General features: G+C 38.3%; 1 protein-coding gene across 4 annotated transcripts in view; it reads left to right on the top strand.

Moving 5' to 3' along the window:
• Nucleotides 1–20596, top strand: part of OSBPL9 (oxysterol binding protein like 9) — a 170088-nt gene that overhangs the window by 32887 nt on the left and 116605 nt on the right. The window lies entirely within an intron of this gene.

The following is a 20596-nucleotide window of genomic DNA, read 5'->3' as shown; positions in this document are numbered from 1 at the left end:
TTTGCAAAAAAAAAATTTGATGGATCATGGAGGTCTAAGTTTAGTTTTCTTCCTAATTGTTGGGACAGGCAACTAAGGCTCAGACAGAAAAAATATTTCTCTGGTGTAACTGCTAGTGCCTGAACCAGGACCAGAACTCAGTGTTTTGTTTTTGTTTTTTTTACATTCATGACTTAATGCAGCAACTGATTTTTTTTTCTTTAACCTCTACTTTACAGTCAGAGACAAGGGCTCTTTGATTTGACAAGAAATCAAATGAGTTGTAGTATTGGTAGTAGAGCAAAGAGTAGAAATAAATATGAAAATCCACACTTATAGTTGCTTTGTTTTTCCTATTCCACACTACTTAATAAGGGTCTATGTAGCAGTGATGTCCAGTAGAAATATAATGTGAGCCACATATATAACTTAAAATTTTGTTGTAGCTGCATTTAAAAAGGAAAAATAAACAGGTGAAGTTAGTTTTAATAATATATTTTGTTTGGGCCAGTATATCCAGAATGTTGTTATTTCAACATGTAATCAATAAAAATTATTAATGAGATATTTTACATTATTTTTTTCATATTAAGTCTTCAAAATCCAGTGTCCTTTACACATATGGCATATCTCAGTTCAGACGAGCTGCATATCAGGGACCCAGTAACCACATATGGCTCATGGCTTCCTTACTGGGGTTTCCATCATTATCCAGATTGCTTAAGGCAAGAAAGAGTACTTGATTGGATACAATTTCTAGTACTCCATTACATCTAAAGATGAGCCTACCTTTATCATAACTGGATAAATCAGCTTCTAGTCTTTTCTTCCTCAGGCTCCTCTTGCTCTTCTCTCTGCCATCTTTTCTCTGCATGTTCACTTTTGAAGATGTGAATATATTTGGTAAACATATTATTGTCTTTATTAGCAGTAGCTAATTGGAAGAAATGGGAAAACTATGAGAAAGAAACCAAATTCTTTTTTTTTTTCATTCAATTTATTGAAACTAGAAAAAACTCCAAAACAGTGAACTTTTCTCCTACCCTACCCCTGGCTTCTAGCAACTACCAGCTGTTCTCTGTATCTGTGAGCTTGGTTTTGTTGTTGTTGTTGTTGTTGTTGTTTTTAGGATTCCACAGGTAAGAGAGATTAGACAGTATTTGTTTTTCTCTATCTGACTTATTTTACCTGGTATAACAGCCTCACAGTCAATTCTGGTTATGGCTGACTAATACTCCACTGTGTGTGTATATATACACATACAGATAGATATATAAAGAAATATATATAACACAAATTATCCATTCATTCTTCAGTGGACACTTAAGTAGTTTTCATATCTTTGCTGTTATAAATAATGCTCCAGTGAACATGGGGTGTATACATCTTTTAAATTAGTGTTTTCATGGTCTTCAGATAAATACATAGAAGTATAATTGCTGCACCATATGGCGGTTCTGTTTTTAATTTTGGAGGAACCTCACACTGTTTTTCTGTAGCTGCTACACCAGTTTACATTTCTAACAACATTGCACGAGAGTTCTGTTTTCTCCATATCCTCAACGACACTTGTTACTTGTCTTTTTTTCTTAGTTGCTTCATAAAAACATTTATGATATTTCCCTTCATTTCTTTCTTTTTTTTATTGAGGTAAAGTTGGTTTATAGCATTATATTAATTTTAAGTGTGCAGTATAATAATTTGATATTTGTATATACTACAAAGTGATTACAGTAAGCTTGCTACCATCTATCACCATACAGTTGACTGCCTTCACCCATTGTGTACCTTCCAACCCTCTTCCCCTCTGATGACCAATCTCTTCTAGCCATGAGTTTTGTTTTGTTTGTTCATTTATTTTCTTTGAATAAATACCCAGAAGTAGAATAGCTGGATGATATATATGGTAGTCCTGTTTAATTTTTTGTTTTCCATAGTGGCTTTGCCAGTTTACATTCCCACCAACAGTGTACAAGGTTTCCTTTTCTCCATGTTCTCTACAACACTTGTTATTTCTTGTCTTTTAAAAGTTTTTTTTATGTTTATTTATTATTGAGGCAGAGAGAAACAGAGCATGAATGGGGGATAGGCAGAGAGAGAGGGAGACACAGAATCTGAAGCAGGTTCCAGGCTCTGAGCTGTCAGAACAGAGCTCAGTGTGGGGCTTGAACCTACAGACTGTGAGATCATGACCTGAGCCAAAGTCAGATGCCTAACTGGCTGAGCCACCCAGGCGCCCCTCTTCTTTTTGATAATAGTCATTCCAATAGCTGTGAGGTGCTATCTCATGTTTTTTATTTGCACTTCCCTAATAATCAGGGATGTTGAACATCTTCTCATGTGCTTGTTGGCCACCTTATGTCTTCTTTGGAATAATGTGTTTAAATGGGCACATCCTCTGCCCATTTGTAAATTCAGTTGTTTGGGGATTTTTTGCTATTGAATGTATGAGTTCTTTATATATTGTGGATATTAACCTTTTATTGGATTTGCAGTATTTTGATTTGCAAATATTTTCTCCTGTTTAATAAATTGCCTTCTCATTTTGTTGATGATTTCCTTTGCAATGCAGAAGATTTTAGTTTGATGTCATGTCACTTGTTTATTTTTGCTTTTAGAGTCTGACTTGTCTTTGCTTTTGGAGTCAGAACAATGTCAAGGAGCTTACCACCTATGTTTTCCTTGAGTTTAATGGTTTCAGGTCTTATGTTCAAGTCTTTAATCCATTTTGTGTTAATTTTTGTGTGTAGTGTAATGGTCCACTTTCATTCTTTCGCATTTTGTTGTCCAGTTTTCCCAGCACCATTTATTAAAGAGACTGTTCTTTTCTCATTGTATGTTCTTGGCTCCTTTGTCATAAATTAACTGACCATAGATGTGTGGGTTTATTTCTGGGCTTTCTTTTCTGTTCCATTGATTGATGCGTCTGAAAAATGCTCACAGTTTAAGGGTTCAGTTCTACAAGCCCACCCTCCACGCTTTACTTCAAATAACCAATTGCAAGTCCTAGGCTATTTATTACCTGTGTTTTGACTGACGAGCTACCAAGTGGAGGTTCCAGCAGCCTCCTCCTTAAGTTTGATTAATTTTCCAGAGCAACTCAGAACTCAGGGAAACATGTTTACCAGTTTACTAAAAGATATGAGTCAGCAACCAGATAAAGAGAGAAAGGACAAGATAAGGGTAAAGGGGTGTGCCCTCTTTAGACAGGCCGCTGTCCCCCATCTCCATGTGTTCACTAACCTGGAACCTCTCTGAACCCAGTCCTTTTGGTTTTTTATGGAAGTTTCAGTGCATAGTCATGATTGACTAAGTCTTTGGACATTGGATGATTCAGCCTCCAACCTCTCTCTCCTCTCCAAGGTTGGAGTGGACTAAAAGTTCCATGGCTCTAATCACATCATTGGTTCTCCTGGCAACATGCCCCCATCCTTATGTGGGTTTTAAAGTTTGCCTCATTAACGTAAGAAAAAACACTTTTATCACTCTCAATACCGGGGAAATTCCAAAGGTTTTGGGTGAGTCAGAAACTATAGAAAGAAGAAGGAAAGTATAGAAGAAGATCAGATATATGTGAGAAATATATTTTGGTCTTCTGAATAACCAAATAATATATTTCTTATAAGTCACAATGTTACAGGTTGATTTCTAGTTTCATACCATTGTGTTCAGAGAAGATTCTTCCTATGATGTCAGTCTTCTTAAATATATTGAGACTTGTTTTGTGGCCTGATGGGATCTATCCTGGAGAAAGTTGCATGTACACTTAAGTAGAATGTGTATTTTGCTGCTTTTGAATGGAATGTTTTGTATTTATTAAGTCCATTTGATCTAATGTGTCTTTTAAGGACAGTGCTTCTGTATTGATTGATTTTCTGTTTGTTTGATCTATCCATTAATGAAAGTAGGTTATTGAAGTCCCCTACAATTGTTGTATTGTTATCAATTTCTTCCTTTAGCTCTATTAATAATTGTATTATATATTTTGGTTCTGCTATGTTGGGTGCATAAATATTTACAAATGTTATAGCCTGTTGCTGGATTGACCCATTTATCCTTATATAATACCTTTTTTTGTCCTTTATTATGATCTTTGTTTTAAAGTACATTTTGTCTGCTATAAGAATAGGTACACCAGTTTTCTTTTGGTTTTCATTTGTACCGAGTATCTTTTTCTGTCCCTTCAGTTTTATTCTGCATGTGTCCTTTGATCTAAAGTGAGTGTCTTTCAGGTAACATAGAAAGGAGTCTAGTTGTTGTTTGTTTGTTTTAATCCATTCAGCCACTCTGTCTTTTGATTGGAGAATTTAGTTCATTTACATTTAAAGTAATCATTGATAAGTATATATTTATTGTCATTTTGTTATTTGTTTTCTGGTTATTTTTGTAGTTCCTCTCTGTTCTTGTGGTTTCATGTCCTTCTTTAGTATTATGTTTAGATTCCTGTTTCATTATAGGTTTTTGCTTTGCAGTTGTCATGGGAGTCACAGTTAACAGCTTTTATATATAACAGTATATTTTATGTCAGTAACAACTTATAAAAACTCTACACTTTTGTTACTCCCCATCATGTTTTATGTTTTTGATGTCATATTTTACATCTTTTTATTTTATGTATCCCTTAACTAATTATTATAGTTATAGTTGGTTTTATTATTTTTGTCTTTTAACCTTTATACCAACTTTAAAAATGGTTAATGTCTCACCTTTCCTATATATTAGTCTTACCAGTGAGAATTTTACTTCCATATGTTTTCTTGTTATTAGATGGTACCTTTCCTTTTCAGCTTAAAGATGTCATTTTAACATTTCTTAATAGGCCAGTATAGTGGTGATGAACTCCTTTATCTTGTACTTATCTGGAAAACTCTCTCTCTCCTTAACTTTTGAATGATAACTTTGCTGAGTACAGTATTCTTGGTTGGAAGTTTTTTCTTTTAGCACTTTGAATATAACATTCACTCCCTTCTGACCCGTGAAGTTTCTGCTGAAAAATCTTATGTGAGTTCTCTTGTATATTACAAGTTTTTTTTTAAAGATTCTCTCTTTAACTTCTGATATTTTATTTATTTATTTATTTTTAAGAGTTTATTTATTCTGAGAGAGCATGCATACACACATGGGAGGGGCAGAGAGAAAGACAGAATCCAAAGCAGGCTCCACCCCAGCAGTGTGGAGCCTGATGCAGGGCTTTAACCCACAAACTGTGAAATAATGACCTGCACTGAAACCAAGAGTTGGACACTTAACTGACTGACCCACCCAGGCACCCCTGACATTTTAATCATAATGTGTCTTGGTATGGATATCTTTGGGTTTATCTTATTGGAGATTCTCTGTACTTCCTGGACCTGGATGTCTGTTTCTTTCCCCAGGTTAAGGAAATTTTCAGCCACCATTTCTTCAAGTAAGACTCCTGCCCCTTTCCCTTGCTTTTCTGAGAGTCCTGTAATGTGATTGTTTATTTGATGTTGTCTCATATGTCCCTTAAACTGTCTTCCCTTTTTCTCATCCTTCTGCTGTTCTGCTTGGGTGAGATCCACTGCTTTGCCTTCAAGTTGGCTGATCTTTCCTTCTGCTTCATTTAATCTGCTGTTGAACCCCTTGAGTGTTTTTTGTTTGGTTTGTTTTGTTTTTAAGTAGGCTCTGTGTCTAGTGTGGAGCCCAGTGTGGGGCTTGAACTCATAACCCTGAGATCAAGACCTGAGCCGACATCAAGAGTTGGATGCTTAACCCACTGGGTCACCCAGACACCTCTCAAATGTATTTTTGAGTTTAGTTAGTATATTCATTTATGTGACTTCTATTTTGTTCTTCATATTTTCTATTTCTTGATATTCTCACTATGTTTATCAATTCTTCTCTCCAGTTTGGTGAGCATCCTTATGACTATTAATTTGAACTCTCAATCAGGTAAATTACTTGTCTCTGTTTCAAGGTTTTTTTCCCCAAGGCTTTATCTTGGTCTTTCATTTGGACCATATGCCTCTCTTTCTTCATTTTGCTTGACTCTCACCTACCTTCCCCAGTCTTGAAGGAGTAGCCTCATGTAGGAGGTGAAACTTGTCATTCAACCCTTCCTCAGCTCTTGGTTGTCTTTCAAACCTTAATGCTTGTCCAAGCAGCCTATTATATTTGTAATAGCTCCCAGTAGTTCAGGATGCACCAAGACCTGTCAGTGTCCCAAAGGGAAGGAACTCAGCACGTATATTCAAACTGACTGGAAACCAGACCCTGAGGTCTGAGCTTTTAAATATATCCAATTATAGGGACGCCTGGGTGGTTCAGTTGGTTAAGTGTCCAACTTCGGCTCAGGTCATGATCTTGTGGTTTGTGAGTTCAAGCCCCATGTTGGGCTCTGTGCTGACAGCTCAGAGCCTGGAGCCTGCTTCAGATTCTGTATCTCCCTCTCTCTCTGCCCCTGCTCTGCTCTCTCTGTCTCTCAAAAAGAAATAAATAACAAATAAATTAATTAATGTGAAATTAAAAAAAAAAACATTAAAAATATTAATAACCCCCCCAAAAGTATGCAATTATATACAGACCTTTGGGACCCTAAATGTAAGCCCTATTGGCCATCAGAACCAGGCCATCTGGAGGCATCCCCTGTGTGACTGCACACAGAAATTGGGGCTACAGATGCATGTATCAATTCTTTTTTTGGGTGACACCAGTGAGCTTGAGCAAGACAGAGGAAGAGGGCCAAGATGGTGTTCGCAGTCTATGTTTCCTGAGAACAGTTCCATTAGTCAGTAAATATGTGCCAAATGTGAAGCTTGCCTCTCAAACCAAAGCTACTGGGTGAGCAAAGGGGCCCCTTTCACAGATAGACTGGAGAATGTGCCCTAATCTTCTGTTTGTGTAGTTGTAGCCTGCCAAGAACCATCTCTTCTATTACCACAGTCTTGTGGGACCCAGCAGCGCAACCCACCCTGGCCACTAGAGCCAGGTGATTAAGGGACATTCTTTGGGCAGTAGCCAGAAAATCTGGGGCTTCAGGCATAAAAACCAGGGCACCAGACATGTGTAAAGCTTCTGTCCAGGAGACAGTGGTCCTCTGGAGTGTGGCAGAGGGTGAATATGAAGGTAGCATCCACCCTCCAAGGTCCCAGGATGCATGTGTAATTAGAAGCCCCTCATGCTATGGTCCTGATGTTTAGCTAGTTTACTTCACAGAAGGACTGAACTCCTGGATCTGTTGCCTCTTATACTCTGGGGTGGTAGCCATTTAAGAATTTTTTCTCTGTTGGTTACAGACTGTGGGACCCACAAGTGTAAGCCCCACTCGTTACCAAAGTAAAGTGATATAGAGAGTCCCCTGGTAGCAGTTGCAAAAATCAGGGCACCAGACAAGTATACTCTTTTTGTGGGTGACAACAATTATTACAGTTCTGTGGGACCAGGAATGCAAGCCCCCCAGGTCTCCAGATCAAGAGGCATCTCCTAGGCAGTAGATTCCCTAAATAGGGCAACAGACACATGAAAAGCTTCCTTCCAAGAGATACTGGTACCCCTGAGCATAGCAAAGGGAGAGTGTGAAAATGGCATCTACTAGTTTCTGTCCATGGATAGTATCCTGAGAGGCTTTTAGATGTGTGTGTTAAATTAGATGCTTGCCTGTTAGGTTGATGCTTTAATATTAGCAGGTAAGCCTCCTTCACTTTAAGTCTGGGTGTGATCAGCTGTCTGTGAGCTGGGCCTTGGGGTGGGTGAATCAGAGCACTTGAGCCCTTTAAGAGTAGTTTCCCTGCTTGCTGGAGTCTTGTGGGTCTGCAAATGCAAGCCCAGCTGATTTTCAAAGATGTTTTGTCTCTCAAGTGTATGTCTTGAAAGTTGGGATGCCCGATGCGAGGTTTGAAGCCTTTGCTCCTCAGGGAGAAACTCCAGGCTTTGAATTCTCTCCTGGTTATGAGATGTTGTACCTAGAGTATGGTTTATGGTAAGATTTTGTCCCAGCCTCTCCTACACACTTAGATGTGGTTTGCATTTCATTTACTGAATGTGTTGTTTGTCACTCAGCCAGCATTTAACGTTTTTGAAAGAGGAAATTATTCCACATATAACTGAAGACTTGGTATGTTTGTAGGAGGAGGTGAGTTCAGGATCTTCCTATGTTGACATCTTGTATCAGAATCCAAAAACAAAATTAATGGGAAAAAATCTGTAGAGTTAGAAACGAGTATCATGGGTTTGCAGGATAGAAATGAGATAAGCTTGTTCTGAGCAGATGACGTGTATGTGATAGCATAAATGTTTTTTAAAATTCAACTATGATACTCTTTACTGTTTTTTTTCTTTCCATTGGCTTCTCTTTTGTTGCCTTGGTTTTATTGCTTTTCTAAGTACTGTTATTGACCTTAGTCACGGCACAGTCTGGTATTAACTGCTTTCTTGGCTTGAGATAGCTAAATAGTGAGACTTTGGCAGAGCTGTTTTGAGACAGCTCTTCAATTGAATTCAATCTGAATTTGGACCAATGTCTCATTATTACATTTAATGCATTATTTTTTCTTTTAAATGTAGCTTAATTATTAACTTTTGTGTCTGCCACCCAGGTTAAGAAATATGATTTTGGCAAGTATGCTGGAAGCCTCTTTATATGACCTATTTAAATTATAGGCCCCTCCCTGGCTCTTAAAGTAACCACTCTTCTGTTATAATAATCACTTCTTGGATTTACATTCCTAAATTCTGTACTTTTGTCTTGGCCTTCTTTTTAACTTGATAACATTTGTTTGTAATTTATCTACTGAAAAATCCAGACCCTTCAACTTCTAGTTTTCCATGGTATGGGTTTTACTGATTGCACACAGCTGTAATTTTGCATACTCCTCTGCCCTCTGCTTTTCCTGCAAATTAGCAAGTGGATGCAGAGACGAGATCAGACTCAGGTTTGATCCTTTTGATAAGACTATAGGTGGTGGTGTGTTCTTTTATCAAATGATATGCAATGTCTGGTTTTTGCTCATTATTAATATTAGCAGCTACTGATGCTTGGTACCTAGATTCATTAACTCATTTTGGGGGTTGCAAAATTGTGATATTTCATCATCTTGTTTTAAAATTTTTATTAGAAATAATTTTATAAGGAGATAGTTGTCTTCATGTATTTGTTTACCCAGTGCTACAGATCAAATAAACAAGATAGATGCTTGATTATTTACCTTTACTCACCCAGTTTTCAAGATAGTGAACTGACTTAAAATAATACTGATTTAGGGTTACCTAAGTGGCTTAGTCAGTTAAGTGTCCAACTTCGGCTCAGGTCATGATCTCACAGTTTATGAGTTTGAGCCCCACATCAGGCTCTGTGCTGACAGCTTGGAGCCTGAAACCTGCTTCGGATTCTGTCTCCCTCCCTGTCTGCCCCTTCTCTGCTCACATTCTGTCTCTCTCACTCTCAAAAATAAACTTAAAAAAATAGTACTGATTTATATACATATAAACAAGACTCAAACAGATATTTGTGCACCCACATTCATAGCAACATTACTCACAATAGCCTAGAAGCAGAAGCAACCCAGTTTTCATTCAGTGGATGAATGGATATACAGAGGGTGGTATATACATACAATGGAATGATAGTCTTAAAAAGGAAGGAAATTCTGACACATGCTACAACATGAATGAACCTTGAGGACATTATACTAAAGTGAAATAAGCCAGCCACAAAAAGATAATACTGTATGATTCTACTTATATGAGGTACCTGGAGTAGTCAAATTCATGGAAAGCGGTAATTTCCAGGGGTTGCAGGTAAGGGAAATTGGGAAGTGTTAAATGGGTACATGGTTATAGATTAGGAAGATGAAAAAGTTCTGGAGATGGACGCTGGTGGTCATACAGTTGTGTGAATAAATATACTTAATGTCACTAAATTACACACTTAAAAGTGTTTGATAAATTTTATGTGTGTTTTAGCACAATCAAAAAACTTCTACCTGAAAAGGAAGAAAACCCCACATGATTACCTGTTTATTATCTCATAGTTCTATAAATGAGACACTTCAGAAGCATTTTCTGCTTAAGGTCTCACAAGGCTGAAATCAAGGTATTGACTGGACTTCCTTCCTTCCTTTAATTTTATTCTAAGGTTAGTCAACATATGATGTAGTCTTGGCTTCAGGAGCAGAATCCAGTGATTCATCACTTATATATGTAACAACCACTGCTCATCCAGCAAGTGGCCTCCTCAATGCCCATCACTCATTTTCTCACCCCTCCCCCTCCACGCTCTACCCACATCAACCCTCAACTCTCTGTATATAAGAATCTCTTACAGTTTACTACCCTCTTTTTTATTTTATTTTTCCTACCCTTCCCCTATGATCATCTGTTAAGTTTCTCAAATTCCACAAGTGAAATCATGTGATAATTTATCTTTTTCTGACTTATTTCACTTAGCTTACTACCCTCTAGTTCCATCCACTTTGTTGCAAATGGCAAGATTTCATTCTTTTTCATTGCCAAGTAGTATTCCGTGTGTGTGTGTGTGTGTGTGTGTGTGTGTGTGTGTGTGTATGTATGTATACCACATCCTCTTAATCCACTCATCAGTTGATGGACATTTGGGCTCTTTCCATAATTTGGCTATTGTTGATAGTGCTGCTATGAACATTGGGGTACATGTGCCCCTTCGAATCCTTTGGATCCTTTGGATAAATTCCTAGTAGTGCAATTGCTGGGTTGTAGGATAATTCTATTTTTAATGTTTTAAGGAACCTCCACACTTTTCCTCAGGGAAGGTGTACCATTTTGCATTCCCAAAAACAGTGCAAGAGGGTTCCCCTTTCATTACATCCTTGCCAACATCTGTTGTTTCCTGAGTTGTTAATTTTAGTCACTCTGACTGGTGTGAGGTGGTACTCATTGTGGTTTTGATTTATAGTTTTCTGATGATGAGTGATTTTAAGAATCTTTTCATGTGTCTGTTAGCTATCTGGATGTCTTCTTTGGAAAAGTGTCTATTCATGTCTTATACCCATTTCTTCACTGGATTATTTGTTTTTGGGTGTTGAGTTTGTTAAGTTCTTTATAGATTTTGGATACTAACCCTTTATCCAAGATGTCATTTGTGAATATCTTCTCCCATTCTGTCAGTTGCCTTTTAGTTTTGTTAATTGTTTCCTTCTCTGTACAGAAGCTTTTTATCTTGATGAGGTCCCAGTAGTTCTCTTTTTCTTTTATTTACCTTGCCTTTGGATACATGTCAAGTAAGTTGCTGTGGCTGAGGTCAAAGAGGTTGCTGCCTATTTTCTTCTGTAGGATTTTGATGATTTTATGTCTTACTTTTAGGTCTTTCATCCATTTTGAATTTATTATTGTGTATAAGAAAGTCTCCACATCCAGTTTGATTCTTTAGCATGTGCTGTCCAATTCTCCCAGCACCATCTGCTTATGAGACTGTCTTCTTCCATTGAATACTCTTCCCAGCTTTGTCAAAGATTAGTTGGCCATATATTTGTGGGTCCATTTCTGGGTTCTCTGTTCCATTTTTCTTTGTGTCTGTTTCTGTGCTAATACCATACCGTCTTGATGATTTCAGCTTTATAATATAAGCTAAAGTCCAAGATTGTGATGCCTCCAGCTTTGGTTTTCTTTTTCCACATTACTTTGGCTATTTGGGGTCTTTTGTGGTCCATACAAATGTTTGTTCTAGCTCTGTGAAGAATGCTGATGCTATTTTGGTTGGGATTGCATTGAATATGTAGATTGCTTTGGGTAGTATTGATATTTTAACAATATTTGTTCTTCCAATCCATGAGCATGGAATGTTTTTCATTTCTTTGTGTCTTCTTCAATTTCTTTCATAAGCTTTCTATAGTTTTCAGCATATAGCTCTTTTACCTCTTTGGTTAGGTTTATTCCTGGTTTTTTTATGGTTTTTGATGCAATTATAAATGGGATTGATTTCCTGATATCTCTCTCTGTTGTTTTATTATTGGTGTACAGAAATGCAACCGATTTTTGTACATTGACCTTATGTCCTTAGACTTCAGGACACTTAAGTCATTTGGGTTTTCCATTTAGAGTATCATGTCATCTGTGGAGAGTGAAAGTTTGATTTCTTCTTTGCCAGTTTGAATGCCTTTTATTTCATTTTGTTGTCTGATTGCTGATTGACTTCCAATATTGTGTTAAACAACAGTGGTGAGAGTGGAAATCCCTGTTGTGTTCCTGATCTCAGGGGTAAGTTCTCAATTTTTTTCCATTGAGGATGTTAATAGCTGTGGGCCTTTTATATATGACTTTTATGATGTTAGGTATGTTCCTTTTATCCCGACTTTCTTGAGGACTTTTATTAAGAAAAGATGCTCTATTTTGCCAGATGCTTTTCCTGCATCTATCGACAGGATCATATGGTTCTTATCCTTTCTTCTGTTAATGTGATATATCACATTGATTGATTTGCAAATATTGAACCAGCCCTGCAGCCCAGGAATGAATCCCGCTTGACATGATCAGTGAATAATTCTTTTAATGTACTGTTGAATTTGATTTGCTAGTATCTTGTGAAGAGTTTTTACATCCATGTTCATCAAGGGTATTGGCCTCTAATTCTCCTTTTCAGTGGGGTCTTTGTCTGGTTTTGGAATCAAGGTAATGCTGGCTTCATAGAATGAATCTGGAGGGTTTCCTTCAGTTTCTATTTTTTGGAACAGTTTGAAAAGAATAGGTATTAACTCTTCTTTAAATGTCTGGTAGAATTCCCCTGAGAAGCTCTCTGGCCCCGACTCTTTTTTTGTTGTAAGATTTTTGATAACCAATTTAATTTCTTTGCTAGTCTGTTCAAATTTTTCTGTTTCTTCCTGCTTGAGTTTTGGTAGTGTGTGAGTGTCTAGGAATTTGTCTGTTTCTTCCATATTGCCCAGTTTGTTGGCATATAACTTTTCATAGTACTAATAATTGTGTTTCTGTGATGTTGGTTTCATCTCTCCTCCTTCATTTGTAATTTTATATGTTGAGGTCCTCTCTCTTCTGAGAAGTCTGGCTAGGGGTTATATCAATTTTATTTATTCTTTCAAAAAACCAGCTCTTAGATTCATTGATGTGCTCTACTGTTGTTTTTTTTTTTTTAATTCTATTTTGTTTATTTCTGCTCTAATCTTTATTATTTCTCTTCTTCTGCTAGCTTTAGGCTTTCTTTGCTGTTGCTTTTCTAGCTCCTTTAGGTGTAAGGTTAGGTTGTATATTTGGGACCTTTCTTGCTTCTTGAGATAGGCCTGAATTGCAATGTGTTTGTCTCTTAGGATTGCCTTTGCTGCATCCCAAAGGGTTTGGACTGTCATGTTTTCATTTTCATTTGCTTCTGTATATTTTTTCATTTCTTCTTTAAATTCCTGTTGACCCATTCATTCTTTAGTAGGATATTCTTTTTCTTTTTTAATGTTTATTTATTTTTGAGAGAGAGAGAGCGAGAGTGAGAGCGAGAGCAAGTGTGAGAGTCAGGGAGGGCAGAGAGGGAGATACAGAATCTGAAGCACGCTCCAGGCTCTGAGCTGTCAGTACAAAGCCTGACATGGGGTTTGAACCCATGAACTGTGAGATCATGAACCTGAGCTGAATCAGACGTCCAGCCGACTGAGCTACCCAGGTGCCCCTAGTAGGATATTCTTTAGCCTCCATGTATTTGGGGACTTTCCAGATTTTTTCTTGTGGTTTGTTTCAAGTTTTATAGCATTGCAATCTGAAAATATGCCTGGTATGACTTCAATTTTTTATATTTGTTGAGGGCTATTTTGTATGTGTCCTGTTTTGTAGAATGTTCCATGTGCACTTGAGAAGAATGTGTATTCTGCTTTAGGATGTAAAATTCTGAATATATCTGTTAAGTCCATCTGATCAAATGTGTCATTCAGAGCCATTGTTTACTTATTGATTTTCTGCCTAGATGATCTGTCCATTGATGTAAGTGGACTATTAAAGTCCCATACAATCATGATATTATAATCTGTACATTTGTTTAGGTTTGTGATTAATTGATTTATATATTTGGGTGTTTCATGTTGGGGGTATAAACATTTACAATTGTTAGCTCTTCTTGATGGATAGACCCCTTAATTATGATTTAATGCCCTTCTTCATCTTTTGTTACAGTCTTTGTGTTATTTTTATTTATTTATTATTTTTTTAAGTTGTTTTATTTTGGAAAGAAAGAGAAAGTGAGCAAGGGAGAGGCAAAGAGAGGGAAAGAGAGATTCCTGGCAGGCTCCACATTGCCAGTGCAAAGCCCAAAACAGGGCTTGAACCCACGAACTGTCAGATCATGACCTGAGGTGAAACCCAGAGTTGGACACTTAACCAACAGAGCCACACAGGTGACTCACAGTCTTTGTTTTAAAATCTAGTTTGTCTCGTGTAGGTATGGCTACTCCAGCTTTCTTTAGACATCCAGTAGCATGATCGATGATTCTCCATTTCCTCAGTTTCAATCTGCAATTGTCCTCCAGTCTAAATTGAGTCTCTAGTAGGCAACATTCTGTGCTTTTTTTCAAGTCCAGCTATTAGCCTTATGACTGTTATTCTAAATTCTTGTTCAGATATATTGTTTATTTCTGTTTTGAGCAATTCTCTGGCTGTCATTTCTTCCTGGATTTTCTTTTGAGGAGAATTCTTCTGTTTCATCATTCTGGCTATGTTTCTGTTTTTATAGTTTGTTATGTGTCCTGCACCTGCAAGTACTGTTATACTAAATAGGGTCCTATACCAGGGCCAGCGCTTCAGGAACTGTTTTTGGAGCGTGTTGTATGCACTCTGGTGTTGCATTTTGGCTGCTCTATCCTGCTGGTCAGTCCTCTGCAAAGCTCCTCTTGCTTGTGGTGCAGTGTTTGGACCTTCCACCAGGTGTGCTTTGATTTGTTTTTTTGAAACAACCCTTGAATAAAGAAATGGTATGGAAAACGTATCCTTTTGTATAAGATCAGGCTCCTCCCTCCCCCCCATGACAAAAATGAAAGGGGTGAGTAAAAGACCAAACAGAGAATACAAAAATAAAATAATACAAAACAAGCAAATAAAACCTATAAGGTTTAGTCCAGAGAGAGAGAAAGGAAAATAAAGAGGTATAGAAAAGGCGTAAAAAGAATAGAGTAGAAATGCCTGAGTAAACAAAACAGGAAAAAAAACTATATATATATATAAAATAAGAATTGGCCAAAAAAAAATCAGAAACTATGAGCTTGATTCCAAAAGAAAAAAAGAAGAGGGTAGAAAGAAAAAGAGAAGAGGAGACCAAACAGACAAACCAACAAACAAACAGACACTAACAAAGACACAAAACAATTGTCTGTTGGTGCCTGGGACGGGTGGCTGTGCTGGCCTGGAGGAGAGGCCATCAGTTTTCTCAGTAGATCAGTCTCAGTAGATAAGTAGTTACCAGGCATGGAGGGGGGGTGGGATTTGGTGTAAGTGGTCCCCTCCACTGGGGGCCACTGTGCTGCTCTCTGAAGCCCCGCTGTGTTGGTGTTTGGGAGAAAAATGATGACACCCCAATCTCTCCTTCCCAGATCAGGTGTGCTGTTCAGGCAGCCCTCACAGAGTAGCACAGGCGGTTGGTTTGCCCTGCTCCACAGTGCTCCCCTGACTCCCTAGGGACTTGGCTGGGATTCAAAACCTGGAGTCTTAAAGGACCCTGCACCTCACAGACCATGTTCTGGGGTAGTACCACTCAGCTCTGTCGATAAAGTCCTTTGGCTGGAGCCTGCAGTGTCTTTTGTCCTTGTGGAGGCAATAAACCCTTTTCCCACAGTACTTGAGTTAGGAGACTGTTCTCTCTCAGTGCACCCCTGAGATCACTATAGTGCTCCAAGGTGGCTCTTTCCCTGCCAAGCATGTGCACACGGTTCCAGCTCATTGAGCACTTTTGAAAACTCCAGTCTGAGCTGAGGCTGTTTGCAAAGTAGAAACTGGCACTCTATATTTCTCATTCCCTAGTCTGTGGTCCCTAGAGGTTTTCCTTTTGTACTAGATACCGCAATTCCGCAGGCTCTTTGTCTTTCTTTCCCTTCTGTCTCTCTGCAGAAGGGGTTCCCTCCCCCCAGCCTATGCTGTTTTTATCTCACCCAAATTCGCATGCACGTTCCTTGATCCTGCCATGCTGTTTCCCTCCACCTGCGGAGATCCTTCTGCCACTTTGCAGATTGATTTCCTGGGTTTTCCAAGTAATCTGACCTCAATACATCTGTGTTTGAGGGAAAGGGAAATCCGAGTCCTCCCCCTGACTGGGCTGGGCTCTTATCTGGATGCCCTGAGGAAGAATCTATGGGAGAATCTGTTCTGGGTCATTCAGGTTATTGGCAGAATTCACTTCCTTGTGGCTGTAGGACTGAGGTTGGTTCTTGTTTTCTTGCTAGCTGTCTGTCAGCTGGGTTCTTCTCTTAACTTCTGAAAGCTGCACATACTATTTGTCACGATTCCCTTTCCATCTTCAAGATGGCAGGGAAGATGCCTTGAATCCTTCTAGTGCTTTGTATTTCTCTTCCTATTTTGCTACTAGCGGCAGAAAACACCACTTTTAAAAGACCTTGTGTGATTAGGTTACACCCACCAGATAATCTCCCTTTTGCCATTATCACTCCAGTAATAACTCATTCTGTAATGTAATCACTGCATAGTATGTCATCACATTCATAGGTTTCCACCCACACTGAAAGTGGAGGAGATTATATAGGGGCAAGGGTCATTTAGGGTCTTTTTATTTTTTTTAGAATGCAGATTACTACAGAGCATGACCGAGAAGAACCAGGCATACCTGTGTTTGAATCTTATTTTTGCCCTTGTTGACTGGAAGAGGGAATCTATCTATAAGCTTCCTGAGTTTGAGTTTTCTCTTTAAAGTGAGGAATATAATACCCTTACAGGATTTTGTGAGAATTAGGCACCTGGTACATAGATGGAAGCTGTTAATTAGGGGTGTGTGTGTGTGTGTGTGTGTGTGTGTGTGTGTGTGTGTGGTTTAAGTGTCTTTGTGGTGTTTTCAAAGAGCTGGACTGCCATTTGGCTTCCTATTTAAGAATCATTTGGAGACTTTGTTTACAATTAGGTTTCCTTCTACTCTGTAGACTGTTTTAGAATAGGGTCTAGAACTTGTTTTTTATTTTAAAAATTTATGTATTTTAAGAAAGAGAGCAAGAGCAAGAGCGAGAGAGAGAGAATGAGAGGTGCAGGGGCAGACAGAGAGGGAGAGAAAGAATCCCAAGCAGGCTCTGTACTGCTAGTGCTGAGCTCAGGGCAACCTTGAACTTACAAACCATGAGATCATGACCTGAGCTGAAACCAAGAGTCGAATGCTTAACTGACTGAGCCACCCAAGCATCCCTAGAACTATTTTTTAAAACAGATTCTCCAGGTGGTTTTGTTGTATAGCCAAGTTTGGGACCACTGGTGTAGTAGAGTCAGAGACCTGAGATGGAATCTCACTCTGCTCTACCCTTTATTGACTCTGTGCTGTTGGGTACATTTCTTAACCTCTGTGAAGATAAACTACAACTTGCAGGGTTGTTGTGAGGCTTAACAATTATGTATGGACAGGGTTGGGCACATATTACATATAAACATGATAACTGCCTTGGGTGAGGATGATGATAATGGTGGTGGTAGGTAATGCATTTATCATCTAGATTCAAGTAAGCTTAATGAGCCATCATTGTCTTGTGCCATAGATCTCTCCTTCCCTCTCCATCCATCCCGGTTTGCGTTTCCTCACTGTGTTTCTTCATTCCTCATTGCTTCTGATATACGGATATATTTTTTTCTTATGACAGAAATTCTGTGCCCTTGTCTGGTGAGCTCATCTTTTAGAGACTTTTTAAATGTCCCTTCTGTATAGCACTTCTCGTCCACGTCCTTGTAAACAGATTTGGTCCTTTTCTATCTTTTCATTACATTCACCACTTACATACATGAAAGTACTTATTACATGGTATTACGTGTTATTTTCTCCATTTTCCCTACTCGGTAGTGAGTTCCCATCCACCGTCTCAATGCCTGCTTACATAGTAAGTAGGTACTCAAAAAAAGCTTATTGTTGATTTTGTAGATTTATAAAAATAATGAATAAATGTTGTGGAATTTGCCTTTACTATAGTTTACATGCAAAAGAACTATGGAAGTTGTCTTAAACACAGTATGAGCCAGAGGCATGGTCTGATTTTTTAAAAAACAAAGCAGGGGGTGCCTGCTGGCTTTGTTGGTAGAGCATGCGACTCCCTACATTGGATGTGGAGCCTACTTAAAATTAAAAGCAAAAACAAAAAGAGAACATACACGTGGTTTGAATCTACATAAAAGGGGACTAGGGAAAGGAACCAGTAGTTACTGAGGAAGCTCTCCGATCAGGTACTGTGTGGGTGATTTTCACATGTAATCCCATAGTAGTCCTGTCAGGTAAATGGTGTTATTTCATTTTACAAATGAGGAGACAGACTCAAGCTACTTTTAGTAACTTACCAAGGTCTCTAAGTAAATGGTGAATATTGGATTGAACTTGAGTCTGTCTCACTCCTAAACTTCGTTTAATCCTTAGTGTTGTCAGACTCCTCTTCTTTTTTGACTTACAAGAGTTAATGGAGACACACTACAATTTGTGACAAGGTAGTGTCAAACCAGTGGAGGAAAGCAGACAGTGAAAAACCATTTCCTTCCCATCTGTTTATGGTCTTTGACTCTGTTGGTGGCAACATATATGCCACTAGATGGTGCTCTTGTCTTGATAGAAAAGTAAAATGTTAGTTGAGACCTGGGATCTGATTCCGCACCTCCCACACACACTGGCTAAAAGCAAAATACTGACGCTTCCAGGAAAAATCTGCAAAAGGGAGAAGTAGTAATATTTAAAAGGTAATGTGAGATATAGATAAAAACAAGCCATTAATGAAACGGAATTCAAATCCAGTTTCTGCCTCTTATTAGCTTGTGTCTTCAGGCAACTCATCTATTCAGCTCTGAGTCCTATTTTCTGAATGGGCATCTGCTTTTTACTCATAGAATTATGAATATAAAAGTAATTGATATATTAAAGAGTATTCTAATACAGTGAGACTTAGGTTGTTAATGAATGGCAGTTACTCTTGTAAGTAATAATTATTAATAAAATGAATCAGATTCTGAAGAATTCTACAGGGTCTTAGGATTCGCAAAAGTAATTATACTCAACAAAGTTTTAATGCTAAATGTATTGTGAGTTTTCAAAAACTGTTAATCCATATGTGCCTTCAAGTAACAATTTTTACCCAGTCTAGTGAAACTGAGTACTCGATTTACCAGTTGTGCTGGTCATAGGAGTTGACTGGCTCCCTAAGGGATATGTCATCTGTTCTCTTTTAGCTCATCACAGGAGAGGTCAGCAGTGTATCAGGATGGATTATTACTAGTCTTAGCACTGGAGTATATGCACCCCAATGTTTATAACAGCATTATCAACAATAGCCAAACTATGGAGAGAGCCCAAATGTCCATTGGCTGATGAATAGATAAAGTTTTATGTATCTATCTATCTATATGTGTGTGTGTGTGTGTGTGTGTGTGTGTGTGTGTATATATATATATATATATATATATATATAAAAGTCATCAAAAAGAATGGAATCTTGCCATTTGCTACATCCTGGATGGAGCTAAAATGTATTAAGTTAAGTGAAATAAGTCAATCAGAGAAAGACAAATTCTATATGATTTCACTCATATGTAGAATCTAAGAAAGAAAACAGATGAACATATGGGAAGGGGGAAAAGAGGAAAGAGGGAAACAGACCACAAGAGGCTCTTTTGGTAAAAATTTTTTAAGTTTATTTATTTTTGAGAGAGTGAGTGCGTGTGAGTGAGCAGGGGAGGGGCAGAGAGTGGGGAGACACAGAATCTGAAGCAAGCTCCAGGCTCTGAACTGTCAGCACAGTGCCTGTTACAGGGTTCAAACCCACAAATTGTGAGATCATGACCTGAACCAAAGTCAGACGCTTAACTGACTGAGCCACCCAGATACCCCAAGAGACTCTTAATGATAGAGAACAAACAGAGGGTTGACGGAGGGAGATGGGCTAGATGGGTGATGGGTCTTAAGGAGGGACTTTGATGAGCACTGGGTATTGTATGTAAGTGATGAATCACTGAATTCTACTCCTGAAACAAATATTGCACTGTATGTTAAATTTAAGAAAGAAAGAAGGGAAGAAGGAAAGAAAGAAAGAAATAGCTTTCCAAAATGAGCTTAACTACAACAGAAAATAAAGTAAAATGTGGTTTTAGCACTGACTTTTTCTTTTAATTGCTTTTTTTTTTTGCATTTTTTGTAAGTAGTTTATTGTCAAATTAGTTTCCATACGACACCTGTGCCCTTCCCCACAAGTGCCCTCCTCCATCACCACCACCTCTTTTCCCTCCTCCCCCTTCAACCCTCAGTTTGTTTTCAGTATTCAATAGTCTCTCAAGTTTTGTGACCCTCTCTCTCCCCAACTCTCTTTCCCTCTTCCCCTCCCTCTGGTCCTCCATTAGGTTTCTCCTGTTCTCCTGTTAGACCTATGAGTGCAAACATATGGTGTCTGTCCTCTGCCTGACTTATTTCGCTTAGCATGACACCCTCGAGGTCCATCCACTTTCCTACAAATGGCCTGATTTCATTCTT

This window comes from Suricata suricatta, chromosome 8 (genome assembly GCF_006229205.1).
Source record: "Suricata suricatta isolate VVHF042 chromosome 8, meerkat_22Aug2017_6uvM2_HiC, whole genome shotgun sequence".
In the NCBI taxonomy this organism is placed as follows: Eukaryota; Metazoa; Chordata; class Mammalia; order Carnivora; family Herpestidae; genus Suricata; species Suricata suricatta.
Note: the sequence above shows the minus strand (reverse complement) of the source record. Positions and strands in the feature narration are given on the sequence as shown.